This window comes from Chlorocebus sabaeus, unplaced genomic scaffold (assembly GCF_047675955.1).
Source record: "Chlorocebus sabaeus isolate Y175 unplaced genomic scaffold, mChlSab1.0.hap1 unalloc_scaffold_532, whole genome shotgun sequence".
Lineage (NCBI taxonomy): Eukaryota > Metazoa > Chordata > Mammalia > Primates > Cercopithecidae > Chlorocebus > Chlorocebus sabaeus.
In genome coordinates this window covers 139,750-145,749 of record NW_027327851.1, presented here as the reverse complement: position 1 = coordinate 145,749, position 6,000 = coordinate 139,750, and the positions used below count along the sequence as shown (strand labels likewise).

The 6,000-nt window shown below is 44.4% G+C and overlaps 1 protein-coding gene across 10 annotated transcripts in view; it reads right to left on the bottom strand.

Annotated features, from left to right (window-relative positions):
- Positions 1-3,529: 3,529 nt before the first annotated feature.
- LOC140711302 (uncharacterized) overlaps positions 3,530-6,000 on the bottom strand; it is a 64,273-nt gene continuing 61,802 nt past the window's right edge. For 8 of the 10 annotated variants that reach the window (XR_012092468.1, XR_012092467.1, XR_012092471.1 and 5 more), the window contains one exon: positions 3,530-4,792. The gene's annotated coding sequence lies outside the window, so the exon portion shown is untranslated. The remainder of the gene's footprint in view (positions 4,793-6,000) is intronic. The other 2 variants (XR_012092469.1, XM_073014261.1) reach the window with 1 other exon arrangement.

The following is a 6,000-nucleotide window of genomic DNA, read 5'->3' as shown; positions in this document are numbered from 1 at the left end:
TATCACAGACTGGGTGTCAAGCCACTGTCATATTGGAAGTAATATGCTCTCCCCAACAAGTTATGAGGAACAATATCACAGGGGGATGTGTACCTTCTCCAGTAGTGGGAGTAGTATCATCATCTCTTCCTTTAGATGACAAGAACAATATCAGAGGGTGGGTGTACAATCCGTGTGTTTTTGGAAGCAATGTCATTCTCTCTTCTCCTAGGTTTTACGACTCATATCACAGGTGGGGTGTACACCTCTTGTTATATTGGATGGAATCTCATCCTCTTTCCACATGTATCTTTAGAACAATATCCCATGGGGGCTGTCCATCCCTTCAATATTGGTACTAATACCATCTTCTCCTTTCCTGGATATGAGAAGCAATATCACAGGAGGGGTGTACACCCCTTGCAATATTGGTAGTAATGTCACCAATCCCCTGTGGTTATTAAGGAAAAAATCCCAGGGTGGCTGTACGGTTCCTACTTTATTGGGAGTAATATCACCCTCTCACCCCCTGGATAAGAGGAACCATATCACTGAAGAGGTGTCCACCCCCTTCGATATTGTCAGCCATGTCATCTTCTTCCCGCCTGGATATTAGGAATGATACCCTGGGGTTGGGGGCGGTGTACACCCACTGCAATATCGAAAGTAAAATCAGCCTCTTTCCCGCTAGATATTAGGAACTACATCACAGGTGTGTGTGCACCTTCTGGGATATTGGGAGTACTATCAGCCTCCATGCCACTGCGTATTAGGAGCAATATACAGGGGACAGGGTGGTTTCACCCCCTGCGATATTGAGAGCAATATTCTTCTCTTTCCTCTGTACATTAGGAACTACATCACAGGGGTCTGTACGCCTTCTGTGATATTGGGATTAATGTTATCCCCTCCCCCACTGAATGTCAAAAACAGTATCACAGAAGGGTGTACACCGCTGCGATATGGCCAGTAACATCATCGTCTCTATCTTTGGATACTAGGAACAACATCTAAGAGGGTGTGTATACTCCTCTGCGATATTGGGCATAATGTTATCCTCTCTTCCCCTGGATATTAGAAACGATATCCCTGGCGGACAGAGGTGGAGTACATTAAGAACAATATCACCGGGTGAATGTACACCCCCTGCGATATTGGGTGTAGTGTCATCCTCTCTTGCCTAGGATATTAAAAACAATTACACAGGAGGGGTGTACAGCCACAGCCCCTGCGTTATTGGGAGTAATAACATCTTCTCCCCCTCTCGATATAAGGAACAATATCCCAAGGTGGATGTACATCCCCTGCGATATTGGGTGTAATGTCATCGTCTCCCAAAGTGGATATTGAACATAGTGTCACAGGGGGTTGTACATCTTCTTCGATATTGGGAGTAATATCATCTTCTCCCCTCAGGATCGTAAGCAAAATATCGAAGGGGTTTTACAACTCGTGCGATATGGGCAGTAATATCATCCTCTCCCCACCTAGATGTTAGGAACTATATTACAGGCGGTAGTACACTTCTTGTGATATTGGGAGTCATATCAACCTCTCCCACTCAGGATACAAGGAACAAAATGACCGAAGGGATGGACACCCACTGCGATAGTTTCAATAATGTCATCCTCTACCCCCTGACTATTAGAAATAATATCATAGAGAGATGTACATTTTCTTCGATATTGGGAGTAATATCATCCTCTCCCCGTCGGATATCAGGAACAAGTCTGTTAATTATTAATATTAATAAATATAATAAAAATTGATAGCAATCATCAATATTAATAATCACAATAAAGATAGTATAAATTAATACTGGTAAAAAATGTTAACGATTAGTATAACAATTAATCATAATATCACTACTAATAAAATAATGATATCAGCAATTAATGTTACTTAAATCAATACTAAGTGATGTTGGTAATAAAATAATTATTAATATTAAGAACTAATAATATTGTTAAATGACATTAATATTACTAATTATTTTCAAGAGTACATAATCATATATTTAAAATAATTATCCATAGTTAATAATGGTATCTTATTAATTGTGTCATTGATAATTATCAAAATCGACCATAGATGTTTAATAATTAATCCTATTATTACTCTTAATACCGCAGGGGGTGTACACCTACCTGTGATGTGTTCCTAATATCCAGGGACGGAGAGCATGATTTTAATTTTAATATCGCAGTAGGTGTGCACTCACCCTGTGCAGTGATGCTAATATCTAGGGGGTAGAGTATGACATGACTCCCAACATAGCAATGAATAGACAGCCACCCAGTGATATGGCTCCTAATATTCACGGAAGAAGCGTATAATATCTCTCCCAATATCGCAGGGAGGGTACAACTCATCTGTGATATGGTTCCTAGTATCCAGAGGGGGAGAGGATGATAATAATTCCAGTATCGCAGGCTGTGTTCACCTGCCCTGTGATATTGTTATTTATATCATAGAAGGGAGAGGATGATATTACGCCCCGTAGAGCAGGAGGCATACACCCAGTCTGGGATATTGTTCCTAATATCCATCGGGGGGAGAGGCTAATATTACTTCCAATATGACAGGGGGTATACATCCACCCTGTGATACTCTTCTTAATATTCCTAGGCCGAGAGGTTGATATTACTCCCAGTATCACAGACACTGTACATCCCCGTGTGATATTCCTCCTGATATCTGGAACAGGAGAAGATGGTTTTAATCCCCATATCGAAGGAGGTGAACACCCACTCTGTGATATCTTTCCTAATATGCAGGGGGAGAGAGGATAATATTATTCCCAATATTGCAGAAGATGTGCACATGCCCCCGTGATATTGTCCTTAATAATCCAAGGCACAGAAGATAATGTTACTCCCAATATCGCAGAAAGTGTACACCCCCACAGTGATGTTGTTTCCATGATCCAGGAGGGAAGAGGATGATATTACTTTCAATATCGCAGGGTGTGTACACGCCCCCGGTGATACTGTTCCCAATTTCCACCCAGGAGAGGATGATACTACTCCGAATATTGCAGGGATTAAAAACACGGGGGTGTACAGTGTCTGTGATACTAGGAGTAATATCAACCTCTCAGCCTTGGAATATAAACAATATCACAGGGTGGATGTACACCCCCTGCCACGTTGGGAGTAATATCCTCTCCCTTTGAAGACATTAATAACAATGTCACAGGGCCGGTGAACACAGCCTATGACACTGGAATTATTATCATCCTCTCCTCCTCTGGATATTAGAAATCATAACACAGAAGACCTGTACCCTCCCTGCGATATTGGGACTAATATCATACTCATCTTCCGTGAATATAAGGAGCCATATCACCGGGTGGCTGTCTATTCATTGCTATGTTGGGAGTCATGTCATACTCTACCACACTGGATATTAGGATTTGTGTCACAGGGTGAGTGTGCGCTTATTGCGATATTAAAACTAAAACCATGCTCTCCCTCCCTGGATATTAAGAATGACATCACAGGTAGGTGTACACACCCTGCGGTATTAGGAGTAATAATATGATTAATTATTAAACACTAATGACCAATTTTAATAATTATCGATGACACTATTAATCTGGGAAGTAAACTCCCAGATTTGGGATGTACTTCAGAGGTAGAATATTCATCCCTTCTTCTTTCCAGATGCCTGAGCACAGGGCCTTTCCGTGCTTCTCCCCCGATCCTAAGAGTAGCTGAGGTCGAGACTCACTGAAAGCTCTAGGTAAAGATATCCCACCATGCACAGGCTATCTCCGTTCTCTGACCTGGGAACAACTCTGACCAGGATTGCACATCTAGGAGGCCTGGGAACTGAGTGGGATTTTCTGAGCAACGCCAAATGGCTGCTCCCTTTCCACCGCCGTTGAGGGTCGTTACCTTGGTTATCCAGATCACCTAGAAACTATCAGTATCCAGAATCAACAAGATCAACTCTCTGCTCCTCTGACAGCAGAAGGAGCATGACCAAAATGAACCAAAGAGCATGGCAGGAAACGATGTGACCGGAAAGCTCAGAGAATGGCCACAGGGGGATGTAAGCAGGCGTTCCCACCTGAATCATGAATAATTAATGAAGCGCAAATCCAGGGGAAATCGAGTTTCAGCAGGTGCAACTCATCCAACAGGAGATGGCCAGAGGGCCAACAAGATTCAGCAACTGAGAGTCGGGTGTAGTGTCAAGTGGGACGCGACTGGTTCCAAAGCTCTAGAAGACCATGGGGCCACTTGGACCAAGTGAGAAAATGCCCCCAGTGTGCTGGTTCACCATTCCGACTCCTGCCTGTCTCTTCCCATCCAGGGAACTTGGACCCTAACTCGTGCAGGTGCAGATGACGAAGGGCAGAATGAGGGGACGTGGCACCCAAGTTCCCCGACAAGAGAGTTCCACAGAAAGTCCGCTGGATCTTCGCAAATCCAGAGAAATGGCAACAGGACCCAAGGAAATAGAGCCCCACCGGTGTCCTGGAGACTCTTCAGGCATAATGCCTGGAGCCGCAGGATGAGCTGAAAAAGGAGCCAGGCACCGAAGGACAAAGAGGTGTTGACTTTCTTCATCTGGGTTTCCCAGTGCAGTCCAATTCACGGTGGTTTCCAAGGGCTTCCTGGAGGAGAAAACACGTGAGGGTGTGGTCAGGGTTTTCTGATGACGCACTTACTGTGGGGAAGAAGGAGAAGCTCTGAAGATGGATAACGACCGAGATTGCATGTCAAGGTGCACCTCCTTGATGACACTGAGGTCTACGTTGAAATAGAGTAAATATGGTCCAATTACACTGTGTCTATTTTAGCACCTTGTTAAAAAAAAAAAAAAAGAGATGTAAAACCAGACAGGGGTACATGCACCAGTGCTACATACCTGACGGGAAACATCTATTCTTCAAAGCTTGCAGCTGTACAGGTAGGTTTTAGAATGTCTGTCCATAGTGAACATCGTCTTAGAGTGGGCTGGGCAAATAGACCTTTCCAGGTCATGTAATTGGATTAAGTTGATTAGGTTAGGGTCCGTTTCGCGTCAGGGGTCCAGAGGCAGTATAAAAGGCAACCTGGAAAGCAAAGGTCCCTCTCTGCCCCTTCCTCTGGCTTCCTGAAGGCTGCACCGCTTCCAGCAGGGCTGCTCCAGCACCTGCCCATCTGAGCGCCAGTGCACCTGTCCATCTGAGCGCCAGCCGAGGAAAGAAAGTAGACCTGTAATTTCAGGTTAGTTTCCCTGAACGACTGGTTGTTTCACGTAATCCCTGAGGGGTTGGGGGAAAAGAGACAAAGGAAAGTGAAAGAAACAGATCACACTGGGGCTCGCTGATGCGGTAGGATGTGTTCTCCTTACCCGTAATTCTTGGAACAGAAAGCGAGAAAACATTTCCATCTCCGTGCCTGGGAGAAGAGCCAGATGGAAATGCAAAAAGAAATTTACTCCAGCATGCTGAATTGGTGGGTAAATGGAAAAAGAACTTTGGAAAAGGGGTGGTTTGCCCTTTAGCCATGTAAGAAATTCATATGCCACTTGTTCAGCGTTTGTTTAGATGAATTCGTATGGCGTGTGTAAAATACCAGAAAAATAAATAAAGAGGGGCTGGAGCCAAAGCCAAAAAGACAGAGCAGGAAAGACCATCACCTGCTAGTGTGGTAGAGAGGGAGATAACTTCTCTCGATGAATTTGTGTTTGGAAGTTGCCTAATGAAACGGCAAGAGTAGCCATTTGAGTTCTGATAGGAAGCATCCCTTATCCCTGACTTCAAGCAGACCTGCCAAGGGGTGACATCGGCCATGCCCTGTAGCTTCTATTCTTTTGTCCCTCAGGGGAGAGAGAATCATTGTGTCTTCTACTGGAGTGAGTGGTGATAGACCTAAGTCCAGTCTCCAGAATCAGTTGTTTGGTTGGGATTGAAATCTCAACTCCAACTCCGCATACCTAGGCCGTGGGCCATGTGGCAGGTGAAGTTTACTCTTGGACCAGGTAGTCACGGCAGAGGAACACACAATATCTGAGGATGCACACACC